Raw genomic sequence first — 14,454 nt, forward strand, 5'->3', positions numbered from 1 at the left:
AGCTAAGGCCCTAGTTGAGTGTCCTTTAATTTTTCCTGGAAATTCTCTGTTTTGCTAAGTGTAGACATGGGTAATAGTGTCTGAAAGCCAAGGTCACTTTAGAGACTGGACAACCTTTCTTGTTGTCTGCAAAGAATATAAACAATTGGTCAGATTTTCTGAAATCCTAACTGTCTATGAATATCCAATTGATGGAGCTTATACTCTGCCTTGTTGTCATAATTGGGGAAGAATACAGGAAGCTCTATGGATTTGATTTAAATTGTGCTCTGAACACATCTTGGGTAAGAAGAAAGGATTGGTTCTGAGAAAAACTCTATCTTTGTAGAAAATCAAGTATGGGGGACGGGTAGATAGGCCCTGTAACTCTGAAACCCTTCTAGCTGAAGTAATGCCGGTTAGGAAAAAGGTCTTCCATGTTAAAAATTTCAGAGGACAAGAATCAGCTGGCTCAAAGGGAGGAAGAAAGAGAGTCTCTAAAACTAAATCCCAAGGGGGAGAGGGTCTCTTATTGGAGGTCTTAAGAGGGAAGTACCTCTTACGAATGCTTTACATAGCCTGTGTGACATGATGTTAGATCCCATTTCTCCTACATGGAAATTAGAAATGGCAGTTAGCTGGACCCAGATAGTAGCTGCCGCTGCTCCTCATTCAAATTTTTCAGCAAGGAAATCCAGAATCTTGGAAATGGGGGTCAGTAAAATGATCAATGTCATTCTTTTTTTCCCAACAAGAGAAACTTTTCTGTTTACTAGCATAAAGTTTTCTTGTAGTGGGTTTACGGGATGAAATCAAAATGTGTTGAATTGCCGTGGAAACTTCTGGGAGCCTGGCTTAGACCGGAAGTGGAGAAACCAAGGCGTCAGCTTGAGAGTATGGACGGAAGGGTGGAAAGCACCAGACTGATGCATCAGGAGATCTGAAACTGGGTCCAGTATCCAAGGCTGCCCTTGCAGATGAGGCCAGAGGAAAGGGAACCAAATCTGTCAAGGCCAGTAAGGAGCAATGAGGATTAACTTCCAACCCAATGACTGTGCTTTCTGAAGAACCTTGGGGATCAGGGGGAATGGTGGGAAGGCATAAAGCAGTCCCGGGGGCTGATCATGAACTAGTGCATCCCTTGGTGACTGTCCTGGTGGTGGGACTAGGGCAAAGTAGCTGCTGCATTTGTTGTTGAGGGGAGTGACGAAAAGATTGCAGCATGGCTGGCCCCATTTGCGAAAAACAGCTCTCCAACTTCCTGTTTCAGGAACCACTCATGAGGCATCAGAATTGCCCTGCTGAGCTTGTCCACTATCATGGTGGATTTCCCTGGAATGTGCGTTGCGACCAGAAAGCATTGGGAAGATATCGCCCATTGCCATACTCGTAGAGCCTCTCGGCACAAGGGATAAGACCTGGTTCTGCCCTGTTTGTTGATGTACCATACTACCAACATATTGTCTGTGTGAATTGCTACAGTCACTGTAGGTAAAGAGTCTTGAAGTGCTTGCAATGCCAGAAGCACCGCTCTCATCTCTAGGACATTGACATGCAAGTGGTACTCGTGTTCTTGCCAAGTCTCTTGAACAATCTTGTCCCAGATAATGCCCCCCCCCATCTGGGAAGCATCTGTGGTCACTGTGGCTACGGGGTTGGGGGGTTAGAAACGGTCTGCCCGTTGACACCAGAGGGGAGTGAAGCCACCATGCTAAGTCCTTCTTGCAAGACTCCATGATCCATATCTGATGTGACATTGGCAAATCCTGGAATGATCATTGAGCAAAAAGGAGCTAATGCAGAATTCTCATGTGGAAGCCTGCCATAGGAACCAGAGTAACTGCTGCAGCCATTGAACCCAAGACCTTAAGGACAAATTTTGCCTGGATTCTCTTGTTTGCCAAGAGGATTGAAACTTGACAAATGGTTAACACTCTTTAGTGAGGCAGTTTGGCTATTATGGCCCTTGTGTCTAAATCTGCACCTATAAATGAAATATACTGATAAGGCAATAAGGCAGACTTTTTGTAGTTTACGGTGATGCCTAGTTGTGTACAGGTGTGAATAGTGGAGTCCCGTGCCTCGATCAGTTGATGCTTGGTGGTGGCAGTGAGGAGCCAGTCGTCTAGATATGGAAACACCTGGAATCCTAGATGCCTCAGGTGAACCGTGACTACTGCCATACATTTGGTGAACACCCTGGTGGCTGTGGTGAAACTAAAGGGCAGAGCTCTGAACTGGTAATGACTGGTTCCCAGCCGGAAGCATAAGTACCTCCTGGACCGCCTGTCCATTTTTATATGGTAGTGCGCATCCTGGAGATCGATGGAGCACATCCAATTGTCCTGACCCAAAAAGGGAAGAATGGACTGTAGTGTTACCAACTGGAACTTTGTTTTCTTGACTGACTTGTTGAGTTTGCTGAGATCCAAAATGGGTCTCCAGTCCCCTGTTTTTTTCGGAACTAAAAAGAACCTTGAGTAAGTGCCGGATTCGATTTGGTCTGCGGGGACTTCTTGGATGGCTCTTTTTTCTAGCAACTCCAGAGGCGGACAGTTGGGCCTTCTTGTCAGGAGGGCTGGAAAGGCCTGCCAGAGAAGGTATCTCTGTCGGTCTGATTCTGCGCCCCCCCCCCACCATGGGATCGGTGTCTCCCATTATTTCCCCCTCTGCCCCTGGGGGAAATGTCTCCACGTGTGTCAGGTGAAACTCCCTGGGATTTTCTGAACCACATCTTTCCACTCTTTTGACCCTTGGGGTAAGGTCTAGAGGGAGTAGAAAAAATGTACTCCTACGGCAGAGAGAGAGTTTTGCCATCCCGTTCACACCTAGTAAGAGTCTCTTTTAAAGGCCCGAATAGGGACAAGCCGTCAAAGGGGTTGGTAAAGGAGGACTTGAAGGGCTCCGCAAATTGACAAAGGCGCATCCAAGAGTGTCTACACAAAGCAACTCCTGTGCCTGCTGCCCTACTTGGTCCATCCGCTCCACAAGAGATCAGCCGCATGGAGGAGTTAACTATAGATGTCAAGGTCACAAGCTGTGAAGCTGCCTTGCTCACAGCTCCTTCAGCAGTAGGATCCTGTGGGGTATCTCCTAGTTCCTTTAGGAGATACCTTTGAAGGCGTGTAAGTGGGACAAATAATTCAGTGACCTGAGAGTAAAGGCCGCTGAAGCAAACATACGCTTCCCATACCTGTCCATTGTACGAGACACTTTGTTCAGTGGCTGGACAGAAGAAGAAGTTTCTGCTAATTCTTTCTTGGTGGCTGCTGCCACCATCATAGCAACAACAGGCACACCCTTTGACAAAAAGGACCTATCCTCTGGAACAGTAATGAATTTACTGGGCCTCCTCGGAACTGGTTCCATAGTCTCTGGGGAGCTCCAGGCCTTCCGACTCACTAAAGCCAGTAGAGGGTCGAAAGGAGGGGACACTCAAGAGGTGGAGGGTTAGGAACCAAATGCATCCAGGTACACATACTCATCCTTAGAAGGGGCAAGGGATTTCCAGCCACCCCTCTGTCTGAGGATTTCCAGGATGTCTGAAAAAGAGACATTCTCTGAGGGGGACTGTGGGGGCCCTTCCGAGTCCTCCAAGTCTGTGTCTGAAGTGAGAGACTCAGGAGAATTCAAATGCTTCCTCTTGCATTTTCTCTTCAGAGGGACCTCCTCTGAGGGCTGCTCAGGGGAGGTTTCGGGAGAGGTGGGGTTGCCCAATGGGGCATCCTGGAGCATGGGTTCCCTACGCTTGGGGGGCGAGGAGGATTGGTGGCAGACTCAGGCAATGAAAAGTAGGAGCCAATGGAGCAGAGGGTGGAGCAGTCTCAGAGGACAGCACGCTCCTCATCACCTCAAAGGCACCGCGGTCCCAGCCAAAGGAGTCCCCGGCTCCAAAGAGCCAGGAGATCTCCGAACTGAGGGCAATGGCTCCAAGGGCTATGTCAGAGCCGAGCTTATCTGTGCCGAAGTCACGAGAGGGAGAGCGGGGCCGGACAAGGGTCCGATGCTACTCTCCCCCTTGGAGTCAACGAGATAGCATTGGCCCCCCAGATCCCTTGATAGACTGAGACAATGAAGAGATCGAAGCGGTAGTTGGAACAGACAGACCAGAGGTAATCGCAGCTGATGGTTCCACCACAACGACTTCCATACACTCCAGCTCCGAATTCATAGGAGTCGGAGGAGGAATCGATAATGGTGTGTGTTGGGGTGTCGGCGCCAATTACTTGTGGGCTGGGCTCGATAGTAATTTAGCTAATGCCTGTGTCTTGAAAAGCCTCTCCACCACTCTCTCCACATCATGATCCAAAAGCCTGGAGGATCGAGAGGAAGACCAATGACTGCCTGCCACAGATTGCAACAGCGGGGACTGTGGAACAGACCGCACTGGCTTCAGAGAGGGAGACCTGGTTCTGTTGTAAGTCCTAACTGGCTCCAAAACCACTGATGGAGCTGCTGGAAAAAGACTTTTGTTGGAACTGACACGTGGATCCGACAAACTCACAGGTTTATCCTAAGATTTAGATGGCTCCGATGTCAGAGCCGACAAAGATAATGGCTTAGGGGACTTATCCTGTTTTGTTGCTGGCTGAGAACCCCCAAGAGCAACATCAAAGGGGCTCTTAAATAAGCCTCGTAAAAACAACTTATTTTTTCTCTCCTGCAGGACCTGAGAACTACAAGCATGACATACAGAACATGACTCCTGCAGGTGTACAGCCTCTAAGCAATAGACACAGCTTGTGTGCCCGTCCTTAAGGGACATCTTTTGGCAGCACAAGCCACACTTTTTAAAAGCAGAAGGGTTTGACTCCTTGGACCTATATGCTACACCTTTGTTTATAAGTTGCACAGCATAAAATGATTTCCTCACTACTGTAGGCACTTGATGATCAAGGGCAAGATTACTGTTTGTATGCGTTCTCAAGTCCCTGACTACTGGGTCAGCTCTTAGGGCTGTGTTGTCAATATGATAGCTAGCATGGGTGAATGACTTCCCAAAGGATACTATTATGCATTTCTTGGAATTTAGTTTTAGTCCATGGTTCTGACACCAGTTATTTGTCTGTGTCAGCCCTCCCTGGACAACATTTGTATCAGTGGGGGATTCTATGACTGCTCTTAATTTGCAATCATCTGCAAATTTAATCAGCTAGTGGCCATTAACATTGGCCTAGACTTCAGAGAATAAATGCCAAAAAGGAGTGGTCCCAGGACTAGTCCCTGAGGGACTCCACTTGTGACTGGCCTCTTTGTATAAGTGGAATCTCCATTTCTAACTTCACAAGTCCTGTCTGTGAGTCAACTGGCTATCTACTGTGTGACATAAGGGATTACACCTAACGTCTTGAGTTTGTCAACGATGTTCGAGTGGAGTATTACGTCAAATACCTTGGCCAGTTCAAGGTAGGCAGTGTGAAGTGTTATGCCCCCATCCATTGCTCTGGTGACCTTCTAAAAGAAGTCCACCAGGTTGAGTAAGCATGACCTGCCCTTGACGAAAACAAACTGGGTTGGGTCCAGTGTCTGGAGTTTTCATATGTCATTATTGGCATTTTTAGCTTGTGTTTGGTGGAAGAGTTGAGAATTGTGAACATTGCTGAGGCATACACGAGGGTAAGAAGAAGGAGGGAGGTGTCTGCTATTGTTTTACTATGATCACTTAGCAGGTGCTTTGCTCTGTAAAGACAGCCTAGTTTGCAGTGTGTCTTTTTGACTGCAGTGTCAATGTGAAGATCAAATTTTAACTTATCAAATATAACTCCCAGTAATTTTGTGTTGGAGACATTTTCAATTTTTGTAGTGTTTGAGGAAATAATGTTCAGGTCAGTGATGTTTTGATTTATGTTTTTAGGAAATATAATTAGTTTGGTTTGGTTGGGGTTTAAGAGAAACTGAGACTTATTTATTTATTTAGTCGGCTCTCTATAGTTGAAAACTTCCTATGTGATGGTTTCTAAGTTGGGAAGATTTGAATCGGAATAAACTAAAGTTGAGTTGTCAACATATTGTATTATGGTGGTGAGTTTTGATTCCTTGTGGATGCCACTACAGAAGATACTGAGAAGTACTGGTCCAGGAATGGAGCCTTGGAGGGCTCTTGCAGTGATCGGAAGGAATGTGGAGTGGAAGTCATACCATTTTACAGACTGGGCGCAATTGTTTAGGTAACTGGTGAACCATTTAGATGAGGTAGTTTTGAGGCCTGTAAGATTTAGTCTTTGGAGGAGTAGCTAATGTGAGACCATTTTGAAGGCTTCTGACAAGTCCAGGAAAATAGTTGAGACAAAATTACTGGAGTTTTTACTTTGATTAATTGTATCCAGGAAATACAGCAGGGCAGTTGCAGTGTTGTGGTAGGGTCAAAAACCACACTGAGTAGGAGAAAGTAATGGGTTATCAATTAGAAAGGCTAGGAGTTGCTGATGCATGCATTTTATTCCAAGTACTTTGGAGAGAGGAGGAAGGATTACTATAGGGTGATAGTTTGACAATTAAGTAGATGTTCAAATATCTATCTAAGCAGGACTCAGTCCTAGTTTTGTGTCACTGTTTCTAGGCATTGTCTCTACCTCTCAGGACTTGTTTAGTTTGACAGGTTAGCCATGGGGCAGAATTTATTTTCACTCATGTCCCAGTGGGGCTTGTTGGCGGAGTATGGTTAAGGAGAAGTTACTGAAGTGACAGACAGCTTCATCTAAAGGCAGACATTTGTGGGGTTCCTAATCACATTAGTTAAGTGTGCCATTAAATATGGACTTACCAAAATGGGTTAAGTCTCTCAAAGAGTTTAAGTATAGGGGGTTGGGGGGGTGCTTGTGGTATTCTCTGTTGATGCAAGTGAGGTGATGATCACTGAGAGAGATTGGGAGTGTGCTGTCTGTCTTAATTTTTTTTCAGGGTTGGTTGAGAGTATGCAGGCAAGTACGGATTTTATTGGATACTTTGTCAAATCAGATTGGGTGTTAGATCAGCTAAGTGAAATGATAAAGGCTAAAATTATGGGGGGTAGTTAGGTTTGAACAGTCTAATCTATGTTAAGGTTAGTGATCAGGATGATTTCTTGGCTGAAAAGTAGATAAGTAGCTAAGTATGTTTTCTGTAGTCTTGACATTCTGGGGGGGGGGTGTAGGAGACTACAATGATTATAGATTTCTGATTGTTTAGGTGGAGTTTGGCTATTAAATAAAACTGCTACTCCTTTTTAAACCGATATGCAAATCAGAGTGGGTTACTTGAGTGTGTGACTCCAGTTAATTTCCAAGTGGATATCTTCAAGATCCAAAACAGTAGTACTCTTCCGTAATCACACCCATCAATTAATGCAATGCTGCCTTTGCATAAACAAATCTAAGTATATCACTCAAATGGAAAGGCAAAGGCCCCAGAGATTTTTAATCTAAATAACTGAAGACTTTCTTACATTTATCAAGGGTATCAGAAATTGTCAGAGACTTGGGATGCATGGCTAGGCTTAAAAAGGCCCTTGTGGTCGTTATCCAAGTAAACATCTATGAACCTTAAACCCTTACAATATCTTGACAGATTAGCACAACTCTATTTATAATCAGAAGCTTACAGAACCGCTGGAGGGATAGCTACTTAACTCAACATATTCCCAGCATATAGCATAATTTACCACTATAGGTCAAGCAAAGTACTATTCTGTCAGCCTTTAAGGCTACTCTTGATGACTGGATGGGTAGGTATAAATTTACACCAATTATGTACATTCCTCATGACTTGGAAGGTCAGCAATGTTAAGTACTCATAAAGGATGGCAATAATTTTTAAGTGTGTCTACTTAAAAGTGTACATCTAGGACTCTTATGGTCCCTTGTAATTGCTTGCCTAGTATGCATCCCTATGGTCCCTTTTGATTGCTTCCTTGCCTATTATTTGATATAAGGCTCTGTAAAGAGACATAGGGCTGATTTTTTTTAATAAAATTTCTTTTTGGTTCTCACAACTAAACATCAGCTTGCTCCTAAGTCTTCTTCTCATTCACCGGAACTGCCAGACTCCCCTTAGTCTCCCCTGGGTTAACCTCAACTGGTGTATGGGATCGGTGAGGAAACTGAATATTCTGTTGCAGTGTCATACATCTACTGGGAGTGTTTTACATTTTTCAAATCCCTAATATGCCCTTCCCCATTGTGCTCATCAGTGACATAATCGGAAGGACAATTCTGGCATATCATCACATATCCACAACAGCTCAGTCAATATCCCTGTGGAAATGTTCTTCTGCGCATTTCCAGCCTCCACTGGAGATCTAAAGTGAAGTGTTCACAAGGAAGTGTTCACCCGCTGATGGATGTGCCCATCCTCCTATACCATGCCTCACACTTCTGAGCTGCTAACTAAACCCAGGTTGCCTGGGTCACTGTCAGTGCTTTTACCTTTCTATGCCATGTCATTGGCTACAGAGGGTTGACATTTTGACATCACGGGACCCTCAAAGTTCACTGAAGAACTTTCACCATAATGACATGTGAAAGGGACCACAAAAATTGTTGCTGCAATAAGCCCTATAACTCTGCCGTGGTTGAGGTAGAAGAAACACAATTCTGACTTGCAAAGATGAGAGCCCGTCTATGGTAGACTGGCCACAAGGTCAACATGTTCACATGAAGTTCATTGAAGTTCTGATGTTGTGATGACTTCAAATGAGACTTTGCATTACTCAGTGATATTCCCAAGGGCCAGAATACCTGCGGTAAGCAGCAAGTAGCTCCTTGCTCAAATCAGCAATTCTTTTGTGGAGGCTGCTAGGAGACAGTTTTCCAAACAGGGTACTATTTTTATTCTCACCAGTCTGAGATTTGTTGCTACAGCTGATATACTTTTGGTTAACACCATGGAGGCTGTGATGAGCCAAATGAGGGCTATGAAGTAACATGAATAGCCCCTACCCTGAAGCACAGAAACTTCTTGGATGCTTTGACTATCATGATATGCAGACAGGCATCCTGGAGGTTTACAGCATATATCCAATACCCCTTCTCTAGTCAGGGAAGGATGGACTACAATCTAATCATCCAGATTTTTGTCTTTGCCACATGCTGGTTTAGTCTGCTTAGATCATCAAAGGGCCTGAGGTTATGGATTTTCCTGGGAAGAAAAAGAACCCTGAATAAATTACAAGTCCTCCCTTGTGTAGTGGGGACTTTTGAATGTCTCTTCTGTTTAAGATGTTTCTTGCTGCAAGTGTGGATGTCACCTTCAAATGGGGTAGATTGTCATGAAGGGGAAGAGAAATGGGTCTTGTGGAAGAGATAAAGAGAACGGTATAGCCTCTGGATATTACCTCCCAAGTGAAACTGTCTTACGTGATAGTTTTCATGAAGATGATGTAGGGAGATTTGCACTGTGACTGCCTCCAGACTGGGAGAGCCAGGCCAGTTCTCAGGGATTTTGCACTGAAGCCCTTGGAACAAGGACTACAAAATTCACTAATCACTCCACCCTTGCAATGGCATTCTTTCTGCAATCCAACATGTCTATGCTGGATTCTGTCAGATCTCTGCTCAAAAGCTTACTACTAGCATTTCCTAAAACACAAGTTCTGCACACTCTTATCGTTAAGGTAGAAGATCCTTTGTGGAGTGGAGCATTTGATACCAACGGTAGTGAGCATGTCCTCTTGTTCACTCTTTTGCAGTTTTTTTTAAGTTGCAGTTTAAAAAATGAAGAACTGTCATACAGGGTGCTGATGAAAAATGCACTGAAGATGTCTAAAACGTTACAGTGATGGGGGGAGACAGGATGCCATACAGCAAAATTAGACCTAGTTCCATAAGTTGCATGGACAGGGATGGATATACTGGCCATGGTTGCCACTTGGGATTCTAATTTACGCCTCAGATCCCCATGTAACATCCTTTTCAGCACTTCTAGGATCTCATCTACTAAGTCGTGCTGGAACACTCATGTATTACATAGTTTAAGGCAAATAAAGAAAAAGGGACCACTTCCAAACACATGCTTCCAAAAGTGGTGTAATGACCTGGGCTCCTTGTCAGACGATGAAACATTGAATTTTCCTTGGAGAGTTCTTACTTTAAGGTACAATGCCACAGAGTCTTACATGAACATTCTTTGGGCCTTGGGGTACTAAAGGAACTTGCCTAGCCTCCTTGGGATAGGTGCCAGCAGATCAAGTTCTTACCAAGACCTCTGCACTGAGACAGACCACATCATAGAAAGGAGGTACTATCCCCACTGTAAGGCAGGGTGCAATATATTTTCCTCAGGTGAGATGGAGTCAATAGGACAAGTACCCCTCACAACACATTACTTTTAGCATCTCCCTAAGCTTAGTGTCAGCAGGGTGGGATATGATGGAGAAGTCCCTTTCATCCAACTCAGCATCTACAGTAGGGAACTCACTAGGGGAATCTAAATAATTCTTTCTGCATTTCTTCATCCTAGGAACAGCCCATGTCCTCATCTGAGTGTGACGAAGAGGAACAGGATCCAAATATCATCAACCTCTTTCTGCATAGGCCTTCTGTCTCCTCTGGGACATAGATAATAGAGTTAAAGGTATCTATTGAAGAACATCCTGCAGTACAGCAGATGTCAGTGCTAACTCTCAGGAGATATCTGCCACCCCTACATGATGCCTCCATGCCAGCCCAGAGCTCACAATAACAGATGCTCATGATCCTGCAGCTGAAGAGACATCAGCAATGAAGGAGTCAGTAATGATTTAATCTGATCAGGTCTCTGTGTCCAGGCTAATGCCAACGAGAAAAATGCAAATTCCACTGTAAACTGCTTGAAACCAGTAATAGCCTAGACAGCAGAAATGACAACAGTGTCAACTAACCAGCACCTAGAATCTAGTCCCTAGTGACCTTCAGCCACAGCCCTCAACTTCTTAGCACAAAAATCTGGACAAAGCCAAAGATAATGGTGGGGCAAAGCCCCAAAAATAGGGACAACTTTTAAATACTGGTCTTGGTTTTGGAAAGTTCCTAGAAAAAAAGTGGTTGTGTTGCCATGCATTGTTCTAAATGATATTAAATCTGAAACTCAAATGTCTGCCATTTAGTGAATTCAATCCTCAATGATTTTCCACAAAAATTCAGAAAATCACAATTTGTATGAGGAACAGGCCAAAAATATGAGGGAAAAATCTGCACATTCTGTGAAAATATGGACAGTTAAGAACTATGCCTTCAGCACAGAGACCACCACAGTTAGAGGATATTATGCCACTGAAAACAGTCATCCTCAGGGCAGAAGCAGGCACTGATGGAAAAATCATCAGCTCTGCAACACCTGCAACCAAGAAGTCGTCCTAGAAAGGAGCAACAAATGCTGACTGATTACTTTTTCGTGATCTAGTATTACAGCAACTTTGACAACCTACCTTCTTAAAGGCAATCGCAGCCAGCAGGACTTAACATTTTCTGAGCAATTACCTTAGCGTATAGACTAATATGGTGGGCAGTTATAAGATGAGGCCTTGCAGGATAGCCCTACCAGAGTCTGATCTAACTCTGAACTGATTTATCAGGCTATAATGTTTAGTCAACATGTTGAATGGACAAAGTTGCTGAAGAAGAAAACATGCTCTGAAAGGAAATGCCTTTAAAACATGGTAAAGATGAAGGCACACCTGCAGAGCATTGTGCATATCCGAGTATGGCAGTAAGAAGAGATACACCATGACAGTGATGCACCTTAACCTGGTTATCTGTAAGTCTGCTAGACTTCATCTATAAAAAGGAGATGCAATCAACCATTTCATCAGTCTCAAATGCTGTGTATAAAAGAATGCTTGAACGTCCTCCTAAAACCTGGGTTATGGAGGACATTCTATCATTTAACGTCTGTAAAACAGACTAGAAGGTTAAGGTCTTATGTCAAAGTAAACTCAGACCACCTTGGGTATTCGGGACTGGGCAAGCTTGACAGTTATAGTATATTTAATTTATTTATTGACATTTAATTACTAGGAAAGTCCAGCTGGGTAGGAGCTTATTTTCAGTGGAGGCCTGGGGAGAAAAGTTTCAAAGTATTGCAAAACATTTTAAGAATAATAATTTTACAATCTTTAAAAAACAATACAAAAACCAAATACAGTTTAAAAAATGATACCAAATTAGGCATAATATGAAAACATTGGCTAAGTGTAGATACAAATTGTATGACAATAATTCAACATAAAAATATCCATTTACAGAGAAGTTAAAAGTAAATTAGTATAATAACAAACAGGAATTGCAATACAAAGTGAGAGAAAAGCAGGATTTTCGTATATTTAGACAGAAACCCTAGGGAGAGAAATTAATGGAAGTAAAGAAGGGAGTGAGGAAGGAAGAACAATGAGATGTAAGGTATAAATAGGTATTTGTCCACATTGTTTATCCTGTTGCTGGGCAAAAACGCAGCCAGCTTTGGGCTGGAAAGTCTTTCAGAATGGTTTTAAAGGTTGGAAGGAGGGTACTGACCCGATGGACAGAGATAAGGAGTTCAAGTCTTAGTAACATGGCACAAAAGTACAGACAATTTCGAGTAGATTTGATAGGTTTGTGGACAGACAGGAATTTTTGGTCACTGGATTGTACTGACCAACGAGGAACATAGTTGTGTAGAATGTCATTTAGTGCTAGACAAGCAGATGGATTCTGGATAATTTTATAGGTGGCAAGAAACTACGTATATGAGGTAGTTCTAACCAGTTTAAACACACAAAGACATACTCTGAGGCTCTGATCAAAAATCTACCAAAACAGCAGAGGCCACCAAAGCAGACACCCAAACAACCACCACTTCAGAACACAACACCTGAAACACATAGACCTCACAGTCAGAGTGTCAAACAGTTACAGCCCTTAAGGCCAAACACAATGCCAGACACACTAGTCATTGGTGACTCCATAGTCAGACACACTGACGTCCCGCTCACCAGACTGAGTAAGGAGAGAGTTACAGTAAGCTGCCTGTCGGGCTCTAGAATCCGCCACATAACGCAAGCACTCAGGTCTCTCAACAGCAGGTACAAATACGACTCAGTCATTGTCCACGCTGGTGTAAACGACCTGAGACGTACCTCCTTGGACTACATGAAAAGAGACATTGAGGAGCTCTCTGATTATGTAGCCCAGGCAGGTATGACCCTGACCTTGAGCAGTATCCTACCTTCACCAAGAATGATGCCACAATACAGAGATAAGATGATCAGCTTTAACAATTGGCTTAAACTCTGGTGTCATTCAAAGGGGATCCAATGTCTGTCTGCCTGGGATGACATGCTGGACAAGCCACGCTGCTTCGCAAGGGACGGCTTGCACCTGTCAACCCTGGGATTCCGGATATTGGCAAAGGCTCTTGCCACCCCCATAGTGCCTTTTTTAGGCAAGGCTCAAATTCTAAACCTACCACCCTAGAACACAAAAAAGGAAAAAAACTAAGGGTAATGCTGCTCAATGCCAGAAGTCTAAATCTCAAAATGCACGCACTCGAGGCCCTTCTCAGTATGGAGAACATCGATGTCTGTGCTGTGACAGAAACCTGGTTCAAGGCTCCTGAGAGCACCCCAGCACTATCAGGTTTTACCTCATATCATGCATTCCGGCCCCAAAATCCGGACAATACCAAGAAAGGAGGGGGGGGTTATCCATATTCATCAAGGACACCCACACCTCAAGACTGGTGGCAATGCACGATGCATCGGAGACCATCCAGGTGCAATTAACCATAGGCAAGACTGCTCTACAAATTGTAGCATGTTACAGGCCACCCTCACAAACTGAGGAACCTCACATGGCCTTCCTGAAAACACTGGAGGGGATAAACGTATCACCAAACACCATCATACTAGGTGACTTCAATTACCCTAATATAGACTGGGAACACTACTCAAGCCCAAACACCCTAGCCCAAAAGTTCCTGGAATTCATAAACTCAAATGCCATGGAACAACTAGTCACCATCCCCACAAGAGGAGAAAACATACTTGATCTTATCATCACGAACATGGGAGCACAATGTTCAACACCGGAAGTATACCCCTCACTGGTGAGATCAGATCACAAACTAATCTCGCTAGAGGTCCTTATCCCACCCCCACCTGAAATAAAAAAGACCACAGTAAAGAACTTCTCGAAAGCTGACTTCACACTTCTAAAGACTAGTGTGGTCTCCTTTAAGGCCCCCGAGCCGGCGGAAAACAGTACTCAAGCCGCTGAATCACTTACAAATGCCTTCTACCAGCACCTGCAGGACTGCATGGATAAGGCAATCCCAAGCAAAACAAAGACTCTTTGTACCAAAGGCAAGCGTCCAGTCTGGTGGACCCCAGCCATAAACAAACTCTACAACAAAAGGAGGAAGCTACTACAAGATAGAGCAAAATCCTTAAAAGGTAAGACACCTTTGATCACTATAAGTAAAAAACTAAGAGCTCTCATAAAATCATCCAAAGCTAATTTTGAGAGAAAAATAGCTAAAGACTCAAAA

General features: G+C 44.0%; 1 protein-coding gene across 1 annotated transcript in view; it reads right to left on the reverse strand.

Moving 5' to 3' along the window:
- The window catches only part of NBEAL2 (neurobeachin like 2), a 3,059,867-nt gene that overhangs the window by 1,573,387 nt on the left and 1,472,026 nt on the right, over positions 1–14,454 (reverse strand). The gene's annotated exons all lie outside the window — the stretch shown is intronic.

The sequence above is a fragment of the Protopterus annectens genome, chromosome 3.part0, assembly GCF_019279795.1.
Source record: "Protopterus annectens isolate FY-2018-M chromosome 3.part0, PAN1.0, whole genome shotgun sequence".
NCBI lineage: Eukaryota > Metazoa > Chordata > Ceratodontiformes > Protopteridae > Protopterus > Protopterus annectens.